General features: G+C 34.2%; 1 pseudogene; it reads left to right on the top strand.

Annotated features, from left to right (window-relative positions):
• LOC149531456 (synaptotagmin-2 pseudogene) overlaps positions 1 to 22,244 on the top strand; it is a 75,570-nt pseudogene extending 53,326 nt beyond the window's left edge.
• Positions 22,245 to 23,062: the final 818 nt, after the last annotated feature.

The raw sequence follows: 23,062 nt of genomic DNA, 5'->3' as shown, positions 1-23,062 counted from the left end.
ATTGTACAAGTGTGAAAAAATCTATGATAGGCTAATCATGAATGCAAAGATAGATAGAGATGAGAATGTGGATATAAATCATAGGGCAAGGTGCATAATTCAATTAACAAGGGAATGGATTAAGAAGCCTTTTAACCTTGACCTAATTCCATAGGCTATTACCCTTCAAGTCATAACACACCCAATTAAGAGTAGAGGTGCAAAAGTTACAATACCAACTTTCCCTGCTCAATCCCCAGTTAGGCTAGAAGCCATGTATCAACATGAGAGGGATGTTGAGTACTTTAGGGTAGATAAAGGGAAGAATAAGAGGAAAAGAGAGTCCCCAAAGTGAGTTGTGCTTGAGATTGAAGATCCTCAAGATGAAGAGGTGGCTCAAGCCCAAGATACTAAACAAGTGCCCTCACATGGACAAGAACAAGAAGATGAGTTGGAAGAAGAAGCATAGGAAGCACCACCAATTGGTTTAGAGAAAGAAGCCTCCCATTTAGTTGCCAAGAAGGCTATGGTTGAGCCTACAATGAAAAGGAAAAGAAGAGGGAAGTTACAGAATAAAGTCATTCCCATCCCTCAAATTCTAGAGACTATCCTTGAGGCAAATCCAGAAGAAGATGAAGATGAAGAGGATAATATCCCCTTGAATTAGAGGACTCACCTAGCTAGGGCTATGTAAGAAGAGTGAAGGAGGAGCTCAAACATAATGCTGTCATCCATTCCTAGGCAACCCACTCAGACTACAACTTCAAAAGATGAGCATAAAAAATGGATCGAAGAATAGAAAGGGTAAGAAATAAATGTCTTTGAAATTTTTGATTTTGACTTTATGTTAGTAGGAACCAAGATGGTGGGAGATAAAATATGAGATACACCTATGAATCAACCCTTGGGAGAGGATTGGAACCAAATGCTACCTCTATCACATGGGCCTCTAGGATCTCTCATTCTTGGATAAAGGCTCGGTCACTCCTCTCCCTCCTATCACTAATGAAGAAGAACAAGTAGTGGATGAAGAAGAGCTTGAACATATGCCAGCTGATGAAGTATTAGAGAAGGGATAGATACTTGAAGAACCTTAACAAACTTCTTAGGATAAAGAGGATATGACTTTGGCTACAACAAATACGGGAACTCCCAACATAGATCTCTCTCAAAAGGAGAAGACTTTAGAAAGGAGTGATAAGGGAAAAGGGCTAGTAGTATAAACCTCCTCTTTAGCCAAACACATGTCTCCCATGGGCACTACACTAGCTTGGCTAAAGATGAAGGTTATGGTTTTTCAGAAAAGGTAGCTAGACTTGAGTGCAGAGGAGGAAATGAATAAGCTAGTGAAAGCCATCAAGAAGCCTAAGCCACCTACGGATGAAACATGAACATTGGCCTTCATAATGAAGAACTAAGATTAGGAGTTGCTTACACATATTGCAATCCCTCCTCCACATGATTTCATTGAGGACTTGAGCCCTATAGACTATCGAATCAAGGAGGTTCTACTATTGAGACCCATGGTAGATACTTCCAAGGTATTAATTACTACAAGTATAAAGGAAGTGTTTAGGAACATGGACAAAGATGACTCTGAGTTGGTAATGCTAAGGAGACAAAATAAGCTTATGAGAGGCTATTTACATGGAGTAGTGGGCCCCATTGACCTAGATAATCTAGAGATCACTCTTACTATGACTTTAGAGAGGAGAGATAAGGGGAGTGTACCGATAGATTCATTTTTGGATGCATGTCAAAAATGGCATGACAATTTTGAGGATAAAGGTATAAAGATTATATAGGCTAATTTGAACCTGTTGCACCATGTCCAATCTAGTATAGAAAATATGGTGTCTATATTAAACAAGGATTTTGGGCTTATGGATGAGGTACATACCTAGGGAAAAGACCTTCAAGCACTTCAATCAATAAAGGGTCAAAGGTATGATACATTTATAGAGGTGTACTCAACTGAGGAACTAGATCGGTTAGAGGATTTTTTTGAGACGATAGCAACTAGTAATAAAGTAATGGAGACATTACATGAGGAATTACAAAAGCTAAGAGATCAAACACAAGAGAAAATTTTGGAAGCTAAGAAGTATCATAGTGATGCCTAACTTAATATTTTTGAAGATAACTCAAAGACTAAACTCATTCTAGTACAATTAGCTTTTCAAGAGTTCCAATTTTTTTTTGAAGATGCTTGATTAGAAGAAGATATCAGACAAGAATTCAAGATTGAAGAGGCACTATTAGAGCTAGACACTAAACTTAAGGATTTTGAGGATATTTGTATGGAGGTTAGAAATTACTGACAAATAGTAAAAGATAATTATAACACTTTGAATTTTCCATAATCTACCCAAGTGATGGAGATTATAGAGAAATTCAAGAGAAAACATCCAAACATCACTCTGGTATAAAGGGGAGGAAAACCTAGAAGATAGAAATTCAGTTCTGACACTTGGGAAAATTTTGGAGTTTTGAACCTTCCACTAAGGTGCGTAAGGTACACTTTTTACAGAGGTACACCAATTTTTTTGAAGATTTAATAGTGCACCATCAGTTGACTACCAACTCTTAATTTAGAACATTGCATGAAATGCATTTTGATGATAGTTTAACTCCTATAAATAACTAGAGGAGGCCAAGATTCTATTTTTAGAGCTTCTAGTGACTCTCAGATCCTCTTATTGCTTCCTTCTTCTTATCTAGTTCTTTCTTTCTTTTAAGACACATAAAGGCTCATGTGTTGGAATTCTTTAGAATAACTGAGGGGGGGTGAATTAGGTATCCAATGTCCATATGTATAAATAAAACTTTTCACAACTTAGTGAACCCATAAAACATTTATCCTCATGCATATATCCATAAGATTATGCGATCATCTAAAACTTGTAGGTTATTGTCAAATAAACTTGAAGAAATGTAAAGCATGAAACATAATATATTTATCAACACACATAACACAATGATTTACGTGGAAACCCAATTTGGGAAAAACCACTAGTAACATGCTACTATTTTCACTCTTCTGAAGTGATGCCCTATGAAAGGCCAACCCTATTAAAGGTTACAATACACAATATTAAATGTGAACCTATTAAAGGATTTCAATCACACTATTAGAAGTGAGCCTTGTTAGAGGACTTTAGACCATTCACTTGGAATGTCACCCAGTTAAAGGATTTACAAATGACTGTTAGGTCAACCTTAATCCAAAGGATTTACCCTAGATTGATACAATTGTTAGAGAGTAATAGTAAGGCTTGATTTGATACAACTTACAACTTCATTTGCAAATTAGAGATCTCTTTTCAGTCCTCCATTTTGCTTGGCTTTCACTCATTGCAGCTTTGATAGCTTGTTCACTCTTCAAGCATTTATCTCCTTAAGCCTTCTTGTTTAACATGCCATTATAGACTCTTCTCTTAGGTCATCTAATGAAGCAAAACCCTTTGACTCCTTGTCTCCATTAGGTTCTCACACATGAAAACCTTGCTTCATGACAAGTCATTCCTATAAATAAGAAATTAAGATATTTTGCCACTCATTCTCCATCGTCCAATTTAGGGTTTGATGGATTAGGTAGATTGTAATGTATCTATCCCATATTCCATATCTATTCTAGAAACTTCCTCTAGAATCTAGTTTGACTTTGCTTCCAAATAGTTTACCTAGAATTTTATGCCACCATCTCATCATCCTTATCTTCCACCTAGTTCACAAAATCCAAGAAAACAAACTTGTCAGCTTAGATTCATCGAATCCATGATCTTTGAAATAATGCAGCAACTCAACATTATCAATCTTTTGATGCTTAGCACACACTATGTTACTCAACATCCTCTACAAAATCACTCAACATCAACTAAAGTTTACTGGTGCTCAGCATCAACTAAACTTTGCTTGGCATCAATTGTCTTTCTCAGCTTCCACTGACTTTGCTCAACACCTACTATCCACTCGATCAAGCTTAGCAGACAGTCTTTGTATCACATGTTCTTCTAATATTTCTTAGTGTAGCCAAAATTTGTAACCTTAAGTATATTAACAATGCATCATGTTAGCACTATCTTAAATGATCTTTGTACTTCATTACATAATTATAACTCAATCTTTCCTCTAGGTGCTATTGTTACATCTTTTGATCAAATCCTCTTCATCAATCAACTAAGTGATAGTACTTGAATCTTATAAGAAATTTTCTTACTAGAAAATAATAGGTTTAGTAGGTTTGACATGAGTGACAAAACAATAATTGAAAACACATAGTCTTGTTCAACAATCTCTCTCAACAATGATCTTCTTTATTTAGCTTCTTCAATCCACTTTCAATAATCTCCCTCTTTGGAATTGATGAAAAACCAAACTAATCAACCAAAATAATTAGATAATGAACATCTTGTTCAACCAAACTGACTAGGTTAAAACAATAAGACATATACCAAAAAGAAAACTTGAACTTGTATGAAAATTGCTCCCTCTATTAGCAACTTCCATCTTCTAATTAGGTTACAAAAACTCTTACTTATAACTCCCTCTGGGTTCCTTCTTGTATCTCCCTCTTACTAGGTAGATTAGGATTCCTCCCTCTTTCTAGTATTCTTCTCTATCTCTATATCAACAACATAAAAAATCTCTAGATGTCTTCCTTTGACATACTTTCTCACTGATGACCAGTTTAATAAAATTTCTCCCTATTTGACAACAATGCCAAAGACATATTATCTTTACATGTAGACATAAGCATTTTAAGTTTCTTCAGTTTCTTCCTCTATCACCTTACTTGTGACTGATTTGGAAATTTTAGCTCTTTGATTACTTTAAGAAACTCCTAAAGTAAGATCCACTACATCAATGTGTAATATATGAACATCAGCTTGTTTGATGTAGGGTAGTGCTCTTGTTACTTAGGTAGCCTTTGATAGGGGTATCACCCCTAGTTAACCTCTTAGATACTCATGAGCATCCTTAGGTTGTACTTTTGTGAAGCTATTAGGAATTTGCTCCTTTGTATTAACATATTCTATCCTAATCCTCTTTATCTTGAACTAATTCTCTCAAGTAATGATACTTGATTGCAATGTGCTTAGTCTTTGTGTGTATCACTGGATTCTTTGATATATTGATAGCACTTGTATTATCACAATAAAGTGTCACATGTTATGTGATCTCTTCTTTCATTCCTTCAAGTAGCTATTTGATCCACACAATTTTTGTACAATTTACAGCAGCAACAACATATTTAGCTTCAACAGTAGATTGTGACGTGCAATTTTTTTCTTACTAGTCCATGTAACTAGTCTTTTTCCTAAGAAAAATGCTCCTCCACTGGTGCTCTTTCTGTCATCAAAGTTTCTAGCCCAGTTAGCATTAGTGTCAGCTTTCAATTCAAATTTCTCATTCTTCTTGTAATATAGAGCAAACTCTTTTGTTCCTTTCAGAAATCTAATTATTCTCTTCATAGCCATTAAATGATTCTCCCTTAGAATAGTAGAGAATCTTGCAACTATCCCCATTGATAATGCAATATCACGTCTACTATGTACTACATATTGCAATTTCCTATCATAGACCTATACAATGTTTGATTCACCTCAGCTGAATCATCATTCTTTGACAACTTGTGTGCTATTACCATAGGTGTACTTACTAGTTTGGAATCCTTCAATCCAAAAGTTTTCAATATTTCCTTGACATACTTTGACTGAGTGATATATATACCATATTTCATTTCATATACTTACAAACTGACAAAATTTTTGATCTCTCCAAACATAGACATCTCAAATTCTTGCTCCATCTGATTTGCAAAATCTTTACATAAAGAATCTTGACCTCCAAATATGATATCATCAACAAATATTTTAGATAACAAAATACCTTTTCTTTTCTTTGTCTTCATGTACAAATTTCTATTATCATCAGTCCATTCAAATCCAATCTTCACAAGATAACTATGAAGTCTCTCATACCATGATCTTAGTGCTTGCTTTAAACCATATAGAGCTTTGTGTAATCTACATACTATGTTCTTAATTTTAACATCAAAAAATCCTTCTGGCTATTCTATGTAAACTTCTTCCTCTAATATGCCATTCAAAAATGTAGATTTAACATCCATTTGATAAACCTTGAAACCTTTGTATGTAGAATAGACAAGTAGAGTTCTTACTCCTTCCAATCTTGCAATAGGGGCAAATGTCTCTCCATAGTCAATTATTTCTTCTTGTGCATATCCCTTGCAAATTAATCTTGCTTTGTTACTTATGACTTTACCATTTTCATCTAGCTTGTTTCTAAACACTTACTTGGTGCCAATCACATTTTTGTCTTCTGGTCTAGGAACTAGACTCCATGTTCTCTTCTTCTCAATTTGTTAAATCTCTTCTTCCATGGCTTTACTCTATTCCACATTTTCTAATGCATCTCTTATTGATTTGGGCTCCTTCATGCTTAGCAAAAATGTATCACTTCTCAATCTATTTCTTGTCATTTGCCTAGCATCTTTATCTCCAATGATTTGAGCAACAAGATAATGTCTTTTGACATATTTAGACAATCTTGACTCTACTTTTATTTCTTCATTATATCTTTTAGCTTCTGAATCACTATGTGCATCTCTGTCAGGTATCTCAACATTTCTTTCATGTCCACCAACTTTAGAATCAAAATGTGCATTCACTTCATTCTATAACTCAACATCTAAATGTGGCTCAATTCCTAAATGTAACTCAACATTCACATGATGTGACTTGGCAGTCAATGAAACTTGGTTTTGGATTGTAGCTTGATTTGTAGCATCTTCTTCAGCAAGCATACCTTCATAAAATTATACAAATTATTTGTATTCTTCTGGTTCTTTCATAGGTTCAGCCTCATGTACCTCTATATATTCATCAAAGTTCACATTTGCACTTTCAACAACTTTGTTAGTGTTAGTATTCAAACACTTATAAGCTTTACTTCTTGTGGAATATCCAAGGAATATTCCTTCTTCACTTTTTGCATCAAGTTTACCATTCCTAAAATCCTTAAGAATGTAACATTTGCTTCCAAATACCTTAAAATATTTTACATTGGGTGAGTGTGCATACCATATTTCAAAAGGTGTAGAATGAGTACCTTTCTTGACTTGCACACGATTCAAAATATAAACAACTTTAATTATAGCTTCTCTCCAGTATTTCAAAAAAACATTCTTCTCCATCATGAGTGTCCTAGCACAATCCATTATAGAGTTGTTTCTCCTTTCAACAATACCATTTTGTGGAGGGGTTCTAGGTGCAGATGTCTAGTTTTTGATTCCTTTGTCATTATATAACATCTCAAATTCATTTGATTTGAATTCTCCTCCTCTATCGGATCTTAAACATTTTAGAATCTTACTTATTTCCTTCTCAACTCTTGCTAAGTACCACTTAAACATTTGAAACACATCAGATTTCTTTTTCAAAAAAATGAGTGTCATCATTCTAGAATAATCATCAACAAATAACATAATGCACTTATCTCCTTTGTAGCTTTGCACATCAATTGGCCCACACAAGTTAATATGGACAATCTGAAGTATTTCTTTAGAGGTATAAGCTTTACTCTTAAATTTTGACTTTGTCATTTTGCCTAACTGACATTGTTTGCACATTGTATTGTCAGGTTTCTTCTACTTAGGAAAATATCTAACTTTCTTCATGTTACTAATACTAACCAAATTATCAAAATTAACATGAAATAACCTCTTGTGCCATAGCCACACATCATCAAATCTTGCAACAAGACAAGTAGCATCTTCTATATGAAGATAAAAATAGATTACTTCTAGTTTGATCACCTTTTCCAATCAGTTTCCCATCAGTACCATATATCTTAGAAATATTGTTTTCAAACTCAACCTTCCATCCTAAATTATTCTATTGTGACAGACCCAAAATATTATAATTTAGTCCTTCAACATAATAAGCATTGTCACAAAAAATCTTATCTGTGAACTTGATAGAACCTTTTCCTTTTATAAAAAATGGTGCATCATTACCAAATCTTACACTATTTCCTTCATAACAATTTAAGGTAACGAACTTACTTTTGTCTCCAGTCATATGATGTGAGCATCCACTATCAATGATCCATTTGTCATTTTTTTTACACAAGTCACAAGTGCAATTGCCTCATCTTCATCAGATTTGTCCTTCATTGCAACATACACCACTTCATCATTATGTTCATCAGATTCTTTCTTTGTTTCCTCTTCAGAAATGTAGCATGACTTCTTGCCTTTGTCTTTGTAATCTTTGCTATCATCTTTTCTTTTGCTTTTGTACTTGTCACCACCTCTATAGTTCTTCTATGGACATCTTATAGCAATATGACCAACCTCATTGCAGTTGAAACAAATGATAGGTAACTTACCTTTTAACCTTCCTTTACCTCTATGGAATTCTCTTGCAAGTAGTGCTTGTAGTTTTTCAACATCTTCCTCATCTATATCACTATCACTATACACATATTTTATCTTTCTCCTCTTCTTTTGTTTGGGTTCTTCAGAATCCTTCAACAACAACATAGCTTTGAAATTAGATTCAAGATTTTTAGGTTTGTAATGATCAAAGTTAGATAGCTCAAAAGCAGTGAGTCTACCTACCAGACCTTCAAGGATTAGATTATTTCTTAGAATAAATCTTAGTTCATAAATTGTAGAAACTCTAATAGTTTAAATAAGCAACAATGTCCTCAAGACTTTGCCTAACATAGTATCATCATCTATTTTTCTAGTAGCACCTTTTATTGCACTAACAACTTCTTTTATCATAGCAGTATATTGAGCAATATTCTCACCTTCTTCCATTCTCATATCATCAATCTTAGCTCTGAGACTCTTAGATTTGGCTCTTTGAACATTAGTGTCTCCTCCATAGATGGTGGTTAGGGAATCCCACATTTTCCTTATGCTATCAAGACCTTTGATATCATCACATTTTGCATAGCTTAGGGCTGAGGCAATCTCCAACATGACCTAATTGTGTTCTTTCTTCTTCTTCAAATCCTCAGTAGTTAGGACTCCTACTAGATTGACATGTTCCACTTCAATGGTAGTTTGTGCATGATCTCCAAGTCCTCCAAGGTGTAGCTTCATCAGAATTTTCATGTAAGAAAGTTATCTCTATTGAGATTAGGTAGTTTTATTTTTGACATCTTGATCTTTGTGCTTCTAGTACCTTCAAACTAGTCCTCTTAAGTAGATGGCTTTGATACCAATTGTTGGAATTCTTTAGAATAACTGAAAGGGGGGGTGAATCAATTAACCAAGGTCTAGATGTATAAATAAAATTTTCACAGCTTAATGAACCCATAAAATATTTATACTCATGCATACATCCATAAGATTATGCAATCATCTAAAACTTGTAGGTTACTATCAAATCAACTTGAAAAAATGTAAAGCATGAAACATAACAGATTCATCAAAACACATAACACAATGACTTATGTAGAAACCTAATTTGGAAAAAACCACCAGTAACATGCTACTCTTTTCACTCTTCTGAAGTGATGCCATGTGAAAGGCCAACCCTATTAAAGGTTACATTACACACTGTTAAATGTGACCCTATTAAAAGATTTCATTCACCGTATTAGAAGTGAGCCTTGTTAGAGGACTTTAGACCATTCACTTGGAATGTCACCCAGTTAAAGGATTTACAAATGACTTTTAGGTCAATCTTAATCCAAAGAATTGCTAGACTGACACAATATTTAGAGAGTAATAGTAAGGCTTGATCTAATACAACTTACAACTTCATTTTCAGATTACAGATCTCTATTTAGTCCTCCATTCTTCTTGGCTTTCACTCATTGCAACTCTGATAGCTTGTTCACCCTTCAAGCATTTATCTCCTTAAGCCTTCTTGCTAAACATGCCATTGCAAACTCTTCTCTTAGGTCATCTAATGAAGTAAAACCCTTTGAATCCTTGTCTTCCTTTTGTTCGTGCACATGACAACCTTGCTTCATGACCAGTCATTCCTATAAATAGTAAATTAAGATATTTTGCCACTCATTCTCCATCATCCAGTGTAGGGTTTGATGGATTAGGTAGGATACAATGTATCTATCCTATATTCCATATCTATTCTAGAAAATTCTTCTCGAATCCAGTTTGAATTTGCCTCAAAACAATTTACCTAGAATTTTGTGCCACCAGCTCATCATCCTTATCTTCCACCTGGTTCACAAAATCCAAGAAAATAAACTTGTCAGCTTAGATTCATCAAATCCACAATCTTTGAAATAATTTAATAGCTTGGCATTATCAATATTCTAATGCTTAGCACACGCTATGTTACTTGGCATCCTCTACAAAATTACTTGGCATCAAGTGTCTTGCTCAGCTTGCACTGACTTTTCTCAGCACCTATTATCCACTCGGTCAAGCTTAGCAGAGAATCTTTGTATCACATATTCTTCTAATCTTTCTTAGTGTATCCAACATTTGTAACCTTAAGTAGATTATCAATGCATCATGTTACCACTGTCTTAACTGATCCTTGTAGTTCATTACATAATCATAACACAACCTTTCCTCTAGGTGCTGTTGTTACATCTTTTGATCAAATCCTCTTCATCAATCAACTAAGTGATAGTACTTGAATCTTATATGCAATTGTCTTATTGGAAAATAACAAGTTTAGTAGGTTTGACATTAGTAACAAAAAAATGATTGAAACACATAGTCTTGTTCAACAATCTCTCTCAACAATGGTCTTCTTTATTTAGCTTCTTCAATCAACTTTCAACATCATGGACCCATTAATTGATAAAAAAAAGGGTGGAGTCCTACTTAACACCATTTGGAGAGTCAATTTGTATATAATTATGTTGGTTTTATTAAGTGTAAGAATATATTTTCATTAAGAGATCTCTCATTCTTAGCACAAATTGAGGAGATGATTTCTTATAAATTCAAGAATATAACATGTATTTGGGGACATTATTTTGATGCAATAATATATGCTATTGGTGATCTCATTTTGAGTGTAGTTATTCTTGTTGGAGTGTGTTATTTTTGTGAATTCTTGTTCATAATAATAATGGAGCCAATGGTTTTGTGATGTTGATTTGATTGTGCAATCTTTTTGTTTTGGTGTTTGCCATGTGCTGATGAATTCCTCTAACATACCGAGTTGGGGAAGAGATCACACTTTTTTTCCTACATAGCTTCTTGTCTCGCATGAGCATACTTTCCATGGTCTTGCAATTCAATGAGAAGTGAAAGGTCTTTCAGTTTATACTAAGTTTCCATTGATGATTGCATCAGTGGATTTGAGGAAGTGCTGCTCCTATTTTCATCGGTTTTCTACCCAAAATTTTCAATGATTTAACTTACAAACGTGTTGTTACCGTGGTTTATGTCCATTAGGAATTTCCATTTCAATTTATTTTCTTTCATTTGTCATTATCTTATCTTTTTTATTTGCTTTACTAACACTTGGTTAAATTAGGAATTCATATAGTTGCATTGTTAAATTGCATTCATCATAAAATGAAAAATACCAAAAATATATTTCTTTGTGGTTAATTTTTGAGACAACAAGAAGATTGAACATCTTATTCAAAATTGGTTAGAACCAGAAAATGATTCCCTATGAACAAACATATTTATCTTCAATCGAGCATATTTCAATAGGTTGCAAGATCACCCAAAACCTTGGAGTTGATCCTAGATTAGCTTTTCAAGAGAGGAATTTGAAAGGATTCCTATCATTAAGCATCATGCAAAACGACAGCTCAAAACCTCCTTAATGGTAGCAACTCCCCCAAGAATTATATCATCAACAAATTTTTGATGAGAGAAATTATATATATCATGTGAGGATGGTCAAATGTCTCCTAGAGATTTCACGTTATTATGGGTTGAGATCAGTCTTGACAATGATTCAACAACAATAACAAAAAGAGTAGGGGAAAAGGGGTCTTTCTATCTTAATCCACTGGAAGGTTTGAAAAAACAAAAGGGGACACCATTAACCATAACACATAGAGAGGTTGTGGTAACCAATTGAGATATAAGCTTACAAACCTTCCTATTGTTGGGACTCAAAATTGAAGCCCCGATTTGGAGTACCATTGAGAAATTAAGCCTTATAAATTATTTTTAATGCATGCATATCCGGCTATCCATTTGAGACCTAAGAGGTGTTTAATGCTTCTAACATATTTCATTTAGTGTGTCCACTTATTTCACAATGATAAATTTCTTTTTTGAAGTCGTCTCGTGAAGTCTTGTTTTGAGCAAATTCTAAATTTGCATTTTCACCTTAGTGTCAAACAGCGATAGGAGCTTGTGTTTGCAACTAAATATCTCGCACCTAGCAATGCTTCATGACATGCCACTTTGGAAATGCGTAGTGTCCATAATAGAGAACCTATGTTTCAGATTTTGAGTCATTTTGAGTCTGTTTCACTAGGTTTTAAATCCCTCAAAGTTGGTAATTTAATGTTGTCATGTTAATGCACTTAGTTCTAAATTCTAGAAGGCCCTATTTGACCTATTATAACTTTGAACCAGTTGACCAAAATACTAAAATTCCTTTTGAGTTGCATTGTAGAGGTCAGAGACTTGCTACATTTCAAATTTGAGCTTATGACAAATCTGTTTGATCAGTTTTCAAATGCGATTCCAAATGCAATTTCTGAATTTTTAGTAGTGTTAGCAAATGCAAATTTTTTAGTACCCCTGTTTTTGACATTATAACTCCTAATCCATGATAGGTGAGATTTAATAGATTGTACCACTATGTTATACTCTAAAAATACTCCAAGTGTGCCAAGTTTCAAATCTTGATGAATCTGTTTGCACACTTTTCTAGGTCAATTCCATTTGCAAAAAATGCTTTCCTGCTATTATTTCTAGTCTGCAAATTTGAATAGCCTACTTTGACCGTTCGCCAAATGTGCCCTATTATTCATCATGATCCCAAATTATATATTTATAATTTCCTCATGACAGTGAACCAACACCCTAGTTTTTGTTCTCCCAAGTGTCAATTTGCCCAGTTTTCAAAGCCAAATCTAAACCCAATTTATTGTCTTCTAACATGTTTGCTTGCAGGCAATTCTGAGAGGTCAAGTTTGATGGAAAATATCTTCTAACCCCAAATTCATCATGAGAAAAGATTTGACATGGTACAAGGATGTGGAATAAAGAATTAATGTGCCATTTTTTAGAGCCCGATCAGGTGTTCTGGTCAGTTTTTAAGGTTAGTCATAGGACCTCCTGGCACAAATTTGACAAGTTGCAAATTAATGGTAAAGTGATCTTTAATTAATGGTTTGATGATCAAACTTATTTCTAATCAGTATGAGATGGTTAATGGATTAGTTTTGCAGTTTAGTTGTTCGAAAACAATTTTTTTTTAGCTGGACCCACTTTGGGGCCCGACTAATTTTCACCAGATTCATAAGATGCTGGGATTTGGGGTGTTCAAAAGAAGTGACAATGTTTCAAACTTATCTTGATACATTATTATAGAAAATCAAAATTCTTGGGAATGGTTTACTTCAGCCAGTAATAAGCAAGCTACCATTTGCATATCTTGGTTCTTCTACTGGACATGTCATGCATGCTATTTCTAAAGATGCTTCAAACCCATCAATTCATCAATCTTCAAAGCCTCTTCTTAGCATTAAATTTTTCGACAATAGTCTTCATTTACCTAGTAAAATTTCCTTGAAAGGACCTTTACGTGAAACTTAAGCTATTAGGAGAGAGGCTTCTAGCAAAGAAAACCAAAATTAAAATGAGTAACCTAAATCTAGAGTTTAACAAGGATTTCACCTTCACTATGAAGGATTCAGATTCTCAAGCTCTAGAAGTTATTGTCTATGATTGGGAAAAGGTTGGTTCACATGATAAGATGGGCTCAGCTCTGCATTCAAGAGAAACTCTAGGAACAAAGATAAAGCACAACAACAAGAAGACACCAACAAAAAAGTTAAGAGGAGCTGGCATGTTGAGGAAAGCCAAATCTCATGCAAATGGAAACCATAAAAAATAGAGGCAACCTGTGCCAAAAAAAGAGAGTCTGCCATTGTTAAAAGGAGATGCTATTATAGAGGCCCACGCATGCAAAGAGAGAGATGTCACTAGTTTATAAGAAAGGAACAGATTCAATGCAATGAAAAAGAGGAATTCCACATCAAATGGGGCAGCTCATGCATTGAACTGGGTCCCCACATTTTATAAAAAGTAGCTCATGTCCAAAGAAAGTGCAAGGATCTGCATGCAAAGAAGAAGTCTCTCACACTAGGGAACTCATAGAATGAAATCCACCCATGTCGAAGGGTAAAAGGGGCACCACAAGAGTAGGCCATGGCAAGGAAGGCCCACAGTAAAAAATAAAGAACTACACGCCTAAGAGTTTAGGGGGTAGCATCGATGCCATAGTCCACGTGGGTAGTTTGGAAAACACAACATGAGTTTTGATCCCACATGTTCAATGTGAGGTGTTTTATATTTGCTTTTATGGCCACACACTCAACCTATAACATGTCTTAAAGATGTCAAATTTTATAAGCCAAGGAAGATGTGGTGTGCACGTGGAGGGGCCCACCTGACCGGTTGAAGACAGAGAAATTTTGAACAAACCAATGCACATGCTGATGTGGTGAATTTCGACCAAGTGCACACGATTGTGACACATGTCCACATCGGAGGGTTGGCACATGCCCACAAAATGGAGATGCTCACCAGTTAAGAAATGCAGGATTGTAGGTGAGCACCATGTGGCTGTGGGTCCCAGCTGGTGGTGAGGTGGTGCCACAAGAGTAGATTAAGATCAACGCACTAGATCATGACACGTGGCCTAGATCAATGGCCAGTGCATGCTCGCTTCCTGAAGATGCAAGGTGGTTAAAAAATATGGTTAAGTGGGTGAGTGCCACGTGACGATGAGATAGCAAGTTGAGGTTGACCAATCAGAGGCCACCATGTGGCACCCAATCAAAGGAGGGTTGACCCCAAAATTGAGGGCTGAGGGAAAATAAAATAAAATATTTTAAACTGTCATTTTAAAATGTTTTTCAAAAGGGGTAAGGAGAAATTTGGAAAATGATTAAAAATATTAGTTTTAATTATTTCTTCAAAATGTATGTGCAAGCAAAGCTTTTAAAATCAAAAGGGTATTTGTTATAAAGTTTAAACTTTAGATATTTTAAATTTTTGAAAAATAAGAAGTGCAGATCAGACATTTATAGCAGGGGGACATTTTTTCAAACTAAGATTTTGAAGGTTTCTGGTAAGAAAATATAGCAATGTTATATATCGTCAGAACAGGGAGAAGATGAAATTTTAGATTATGGAGTTCATTTTTTCATAGGAATTCATTGGTTTGAGTTATAGCAAAAAATGTAAAATTTGGGCCCTTCTTAGTGGAATGAGCTAAAATTGAAAATGCAATTATAGGATTGGTAAAACATGGTAAAAATGCAGTTGGGATTCATTTTAATCAAATTCAATCAGTTTAAACTCAAATTTTTACCAGCATTTTAGTAGGTTTTCAGATTTTGGTGACTCAAAAGGTTTTCATCATTCAACAGGAGATATTTTCAAATTAGTAATAGAAGATTAATGAAAACCAAATCAGATCAAAGGGGAAAGAGATTAGAGGGAGTCTTTTCATTTCTAAGAGAGGTTTTTCAAGTGGATAGATGTCAAACATAGAACAGATCTAGGAATTCTTTCTCACCTATATCCTTCTTTCTCTTTTTCATTGTAGTTGTTAGTAGTTTTCTCTAGGGAAACTAGCAGGGTTCCAGTGTTCTACTGTGAAACCAAGATTGTTGATGGTTTTGCTTCCTGTCTATTGAGCTATGCTCTAATAGTGAAGACCACACATCCACTCTTGTGCAGATTTCATTTTACTTCATGTATTGTTTCTGAGATAATGGTAATTGATGCTAGAACATGTGAGGTATCTTGAGTTGCATTCAATATTACTAGTTTAATGTATTTGGTCTTTCCAAGGATAAATACAAAAGGGAATTTATAATGAATTATCTGGGTTTTCTTATTCTATCTCCTGATTTCTTCATATGCTATTGACTTTGTAATTAAATGAATAAGGTTCATTTGATTTAAGGCAACTTGGATGAATTGTATGTTAGATCTATTGTTTCTTTTCATTCAAGGAGTTAGGTAAATGCTTCAATGTTCTAATAGGGTTTCTGGGGTATGGAGGGGATATTTCATAAGAATGGAATTGGGGAATTTTAGTTGACAAACTTAATTGTAAGGCAGTCAATTTAGGTCATCCTACTGGTAATGAATCTATGTTCCAATGGATAAGGCATTGATCACTAAATCAAATGTAAACTGATACGAATGTCATTTGTACAAATCATTTTAATCAAATAAATTCAGTTCTTCATGTTTTGTAGTGGGCTAAAAGTAATTAATCCTCACTTAGCTTATGGGTTCATAGGTTATGGTTTGTAGCTGTTTCATTCCTATGTCATCACATAAGTATTAGAAGATAAAGGGGTTTTCATTTGCAGTAAATAGGTTCAGATTTATGTTTAATTGCACTGGTACCATATATCAGAACCTCAAGGTTAACCTGCCTAGGTCTTGTAGAGCTTGAAGTAAAGAAGGGTCAAGCCTTATAGTTGGCCCAAGACTGTAGTCGAATGTATCTACCATAGGAATTTTCTAGCCTTAGATGCATTGGTCTAGTTTCTTGGTCATTTTCAAAACTATTAAATCAGGAGCCAACAAAATGGTGACTCTGCTAGGGAGTTGTATTGAATTTAAATGATAGAAAAACCTTGTGAATTTGAAAAGGATTCAATAAAATAGAAAAATGTTATTGTAGCAGTGAGGAATTATGGTGTTCTTTTCATATCCTTGCTGAAATTCCATGTTCCCCAGTACACTTTATTCTCTTACAATAGTAATTCTTAAATTAGATGCAAATTGTGTTGAGAGATGAGTATACCTTCAATCAATTTAATTTGGTGAGTGGCTGTTGTAATTTTAGAGTCGAGAAAGTTATGTTACAACTTTGTGTAGAGGTTTTAAATTCAAGGTAAATATGAAGAGATGTCTTCTATCTATTTTTGTTTTAGTGTGTGGTATCTTTAGGACTAATGCAATTCATGTCTCATTTAATGTGAGTGGCAACTCAAAGTTAATCTCTATACCAGTGCAGTTCTATACATGAATTATGATTACTTGCTATAGGAGAAGAGTAGATTCGAAGAGGTTGAAACATTCAAATTATTGGTAATATTTGTGATGTGCTGGTTCAAACAATTCAGTAAAGAATTGATGAGATTTTTGGTGTGCTGTTGTAAATGGTGGATAGAGAACTTTTAGCCATCTGGATCTTAAGGTATTTTTACTTTCATGTATTACCTTTTCATGAAAATAGATTGTTTAAAGATAGTGTTCTCCATCAAGTGAGTTTCAAAACTAAGAGGAGGAGAATAGTTTGATAAGTTTCATACACTTCATTGGATTAAGTTTTAGCTTGTTGTATTTAAGTTTGTGAAGTGTATTTGAAGAGAGTTATTTCGTAGAAGGTTGTATAGATCTGCTACAAGTTGTGAATTTGAGATTTATTAGTGGTAAATTGTTTCAAATCTTTTCTCACTAAGTGTGAGTGGTGGCTATGATCTAAATCTTTGATCTAGTGCATGGTTTATTTTAAATATCAGAGGCTTTTAGTATTTGTGGGCAAATCTAGTTTGTTGGGAAAGATGAAGTATAAAGTTATTGATTAATGGTTTATGTAGTTGTTTTTATTTGCTGAAGTAACTGATTTCAAAGGGTGAATCACTGCTATGATTTTATTTTCCTCTTCAAGGAGGTGGTGGCTCTACAGGGATCCTATTAGTGGTGTGAAGGATTTCATATTTGTACCTCTGCCAACCAGCAGATCTGAGGTTTCAAATAGCAACACATAAAGGTATTTACAATTTTCATGTATCTGTTTTTAATGAAAATTGAATGAACAAAATAGTTGCCTCCATCAGTGTTTCAGCACTAAGAAAATAGAGGTAGGAGTTTAAAATTTTAAAAGATGGAATCAGAATCTAGGTTTGAAAATGATGTGCCAACTCTTGAAAGTGTTCATGCAAATATTTCTAGGTTGAAAGGAAAGATTCATAATAAGACCGTCATAATGATAAGGAATACAATTGGTGATATCAAGGGTCTTAGTGGATTTCAAATTTACATGAAGTTTAAATCAGTAGTTATGAATCTTGATGATTTTTTCAGACCGAAGGAGTCTTCATGGCCAATGGTACTCTTAGAAGTTTTTATGCCACATTCTATTGATTGGTGAGCAAAGTCAAGATTAGACAAGATTTGTGAAATCTAAGATTTTATCATGGAGATTGAAATTGCTTTGAATGCTAATGAGTCTAATGTTAACGAATGCAATGAATCTATTGAAAATGATATTGAAGATGAAGAGTCTCAGTTTTATGAATTAGACAATATTAATCAGTAGTTTGATGACATGCATAAAGTGGATTCATCTTTTTATGATGATGAGTATAAATAAGAGGAAAAGTGTAACAACAGTAATAGTCTTTCTTCTAGTAATGAATGTGAATGTGTTACGATATCGGTTGTTGAGGTATTGTCTAAAGAAGAAGATCTATGGGATGAACAAATTTTTTTTTTCATAATGTATTACTAACAAGTCTACTTATATAAATGTGTCAAGCTATCCAGATAATAATCACAATCAAGGAAAAGAAACTAGTAATGAAGTCTTGTTAATTGCTAATGAGATTTCAGATTTGTTGGCTCATGATTTTGAAAAGTATGCTAATCTATCTAAGGATGCTTGTGCTTTGACATGTTTTGAAATTTCATATAGTGAAGTCAATTCCCCTAAATTTGATGTTGAAGAAGATATAGTTTTTGAATATGCCTTCTCAAGTTTGGGAGGTGTATATGATGGTAATTCATACATCAATACACGTGATGACTTCTATGTTGAGAATGAAAATGTAGGGACAAGGCCTATTTCTAGTTCATTTTTTTCTTGTTTTCATAAGGCCAAGATACATTCAGATTGCTCATGTGATGAGGAAAGTAATACTAATGAATTAGTTCATTCTAGTAAGTTATTTGAGGAAGAAATTGATAAGGATCAGCATATTGTGAACATGTAATTTCATGATGATTCTTATGATTTGGTATCTAATCATTTGTTAGAATGTGAATAAAATGCAGCATATGTTCAATCTAATTTATGGAGTACTAATATTGCAAATGAGGAGAAATCAGATTTTACATTTTCTTCATATTCGAATGCACAAGGTGAGTTACCATCTGATTCATGTAACTCATTGAATGAAGTAGAATACCAAGCTTTTGTGTTTCTGGTTGAAGGTATCCACGAGTTAGTTAGTGATGATTGGTTTCAGTTAGATATCATTAGTTATGATCATGCCAATTCATATTTTTATTCTGAGCAACATGAAGAAATTAATGTTGATTTGTACATGCACTATGAAAATGATGATAATAGTTTTGTTTATCCTAATGAGGTGATTGGAAGTGCTGATGTATTTGGTGAAACAAAGGAGAAAGATAATTTCAATTTACCTCAAGAAGATGTAAATGAAAATCAAGTTTATGACAGAGGTAAAATTTTTTGTTGAAGTTCAGTGGCCCGGGGCCATTGTTTGTACATAGTAGGAGTAGTTGTTTCCCTGCTTTCAATAAAGTTGTTCAAGAGAAGTTGTTATGAGTGGTCTACTTCTTCTAGAGATTTGAATCCTTTCCATGCCCACAAGAGACATGCATCCAAAGATAGAGCCACTGTTGGGATTCAAAATTGAAGTCCTGGTTTGGAGTACCATTGAGAAATTAAGCCCTATAAATGCTTTTTAATGCATGCATACCTAGCTTTCCATTTGAGGCCTAAGAGGTGTTTAATGCTTCTAACAACTTTCATTTAGTTTTTCCACTTGTTTCACAATGATAAATTTCCTTTTTGAGTCGTCTCATGAAGTCATGTTTTGAGCAAATTCCAAATTTGCATTTGCACCTAAGTGTCAAACAACGATAAGAGCTTGTGTTTGCAACTAAATATCTCACACCTAGTAACGTTTCATGACACTCCACTTTGGGAATATCTAGTGTCCATACCAGAGAACCTATTTTTTAGATTTTGAGTCTATTTGACTAGGTTTTAAATCCCTCAAAGTTGGTCATTTAATGCTATCATGCTGATGCACTTAGTTATGAATTCTGGAAGGCCCTATTTGACTTGTTATAACTTAGACCCAGTTGACCAAAATACTAAAATTACTTTTGAGTTGCATTTTAGAGGTTAGATAATTGCTACATTTCAAATTTGAGCTTATGACGAATCTGTTTGATCAGTTTTCAAAAGTGATTCCAAATGCAATTTCTGACTTTTTACCGGTGTTAGTAAATACAAATTTGTCAGTACCCCTGTTCATGATGTTATAACTCCTAATTCATGAGAGGTTAGATCAAATAGATTATACCATTGTGTTGTACTCTAAAAATACTCCAAGTGTACCAAGTTTCAAATCATGATGAATCCGTTTGCACACTTTTCTAGGTAAATTCCATTTGCAAAAAATGCTTTCTTGCCATTATTTCCAGTCTACAAATTTGAGTAGCCTACTTTGACCATTTTCCAAATGTGCCCTATTATTCATCATGAGCCCAAATCATAGATTTATACTCTCTTCATGACACTAAACCAATGCTCCATTTTTCGTTCTCCCAAGTGTCAAGTTGCCCAATTTTCAAAGCCAAATTTAAATCCAATTTATTATTTTCTAACATGTTTTCTTGCAGACAGTTCTAAGAGGTCAACTTTGACGGTAAATATCTTTTGACCCCAAATTTTTCATGAGACAAGATTCAACATGGTGCAAGAAAGTAGAACAAAGAATCAGTGTGCCAGTTTTTAGAGCCCGATCAGGTGTTCTAGTTAGTTTTTAAGGCTAGTCAAAGGACCTCTTGGCACAAAGTCGACAAGTTGTAGATTAATGGGAAAGTGATATTTAGTTAATGGTTTGGTGATCAAACTTGTTTCTAATTAGTATGAGATTTTTAATGGATTAGTTCTACAGTTTAGTTGTTCAGAAACAATTTTTTTTTTTTTAAAGCTAGACCCACTTTAGGGCCCGACTAATTTTCACTAGATTGATAAGATGCTAGGATTTGGGGTGTTCAAAAGATGTGACAATGTTTCAAACTTATCTTAATACATTATTATAGAAAATCAAAATTCTTGCGAATGGTTTACTTCAATTAGCAATAAGCAGGTTACCATCTGCATATCTTGGTTCTTCTACTGGACATTTTATGCATGCTATTTTTAAAGATGATTCAAATCCATCAGTTCATCAATCTTCAAAGCCTCTTCTTAGCATTGAATTATTCGACAATAGTCTTGATTTACCTAGGAAAATTTCCTTGAAAGTACCTTTGTGTGAAACTTAAGCTATCAGGAGAGAGGGTTCTAGCAAAGAAAACTAAAATTAAAATGAGTAACTTGAATCTAGAGTTTAACAAGGATTTCACCTTCACTGTAAAGGATCCAGATTCTCAAGTTCTAGAAGTTATTGTCTACGACAGGGAAAAGTTTGGTTCACATGATAAGATGGGAATGAATATTTTCCCTTTGAAAGAATTGACAGCAAATGAGAGTAAAAATCTTACCCGTGAACTTCTTAAAAACATGGAAACAAATGACCCCCAAAATGAAATATCACATGGGAAAATCACTGTGGAAATGATATACACACCTTTTAAGAAGGATGAAACTGTAAGTGCTGATGATGGTGCATTTGAGAAGGCTCTAGAAGTCACACCAGTAGGTGGAGGCTTGCTTGTAGTAAGAGTAAATGAGGCCCAAGATGTTGAAGGAAAAAATCATACAAATCCTTAAGTCTATCTTCTTATTAGAGGAGAAGAGAGGAAGACCAAACCTATAAAGAAAAATAGAGACCCAAGGTGGGAACAAGAATTTGAATTTACTTTGGAGGAACCACCTATAAATGAAAAGCTCCATGTTGAGGTTATCATCAAGGTAATGGGCTTAGCTCTACATTCATGAGAAACTCTAGGAATAGAGATAAAACATAGCAACAAGAAGATGCCAACGATAGAGTTAAGAGGAGTAGGCATGTTGAGGAAAAGAAAATCCCATGCGAATGGAAACCATCAAAAAATAGAGGCAACCTATGCCAAAAAATGAGAGTCTACCATTGTTAAAAGGAGATTCTATTATGGAGGCCCATGCATTCAAAGAGAGAGAGGCCACTAGTTTATAAGAAAGGAATAGATTCAATGCAATGAAAAAGAGGAATTCTACATCAAATGGGGCAGCTCATGCATTGAACTGGGTCCCTGTGTTTTATAAAAATTAGCTCATGTCTAAAGAAAGTGCATGGATTTGCACACAAAGAAGAAGTATCTCATGCTAGGGAACTCATAGAATTAAATCTACTTACGTGGAAGGGAAAAGGGGGTAGCACAAGAATAGGCTTTACTATTCTCCATGTTCTGTTCTTCTCTATTTGTTCAATCTCTTTTTCCATGGCTTTGCTCTAGCCAACATCTTCTAATATATCTCTTATTGATTTGGGCTCCATCATGCTTAGAAAACATGTATCACTTCTCAATCTATTTCTTGTCATTGGCCTAGCAGTTTTATCTCCAATGATTTGAGCAACATGATGATGTCTTTTGGCATATTTAGCCAATCTTGGTCTACTCTTATTTCTTCATTCTATCTTTTAGCTTTAGAATCACTATGTGCATCTTTTTTAGGTATCTTGGCATTTCTTTCATGTCCAACAACTTCAAAATTAGAATGCGCATTTACTTCATTTTGTGACTCTCCATCTAAATGTGGCTCAGTTCCTAAATAAAACTCAACATTCATAGGGTGTGACTCGACAGTCACTAAAACTTGTTGTTGATTTGCAGCTTGATTTGTAGCATCTTCTTCAATAGAAATACCTTCATAAAAGTATACAAATGATTTGTATTCTTCTTGTTCTTTCATAGGTT

This window comes from Cupressus sempervirens, chromosome 11 (genome assembly GCF_028749045.1).
Source record: "Cupressus sempervirens isolate cs-2001-9-10 chromosome 11, ASM2874904v1, whole genome shotgun sequence".
In the NCBI taxonomy this organism is placed as follows: Eukaryota; Viridiplantae; Streptophyta; class Pinopsida; order Cupressales; family Cupressaceae; genus Cupressus; species Cupressus sempervirens.
Note: the sequence above shows the minus strand (reverse complement) of the source record. Positions and strands in the feature narration are given on the sequence as shown.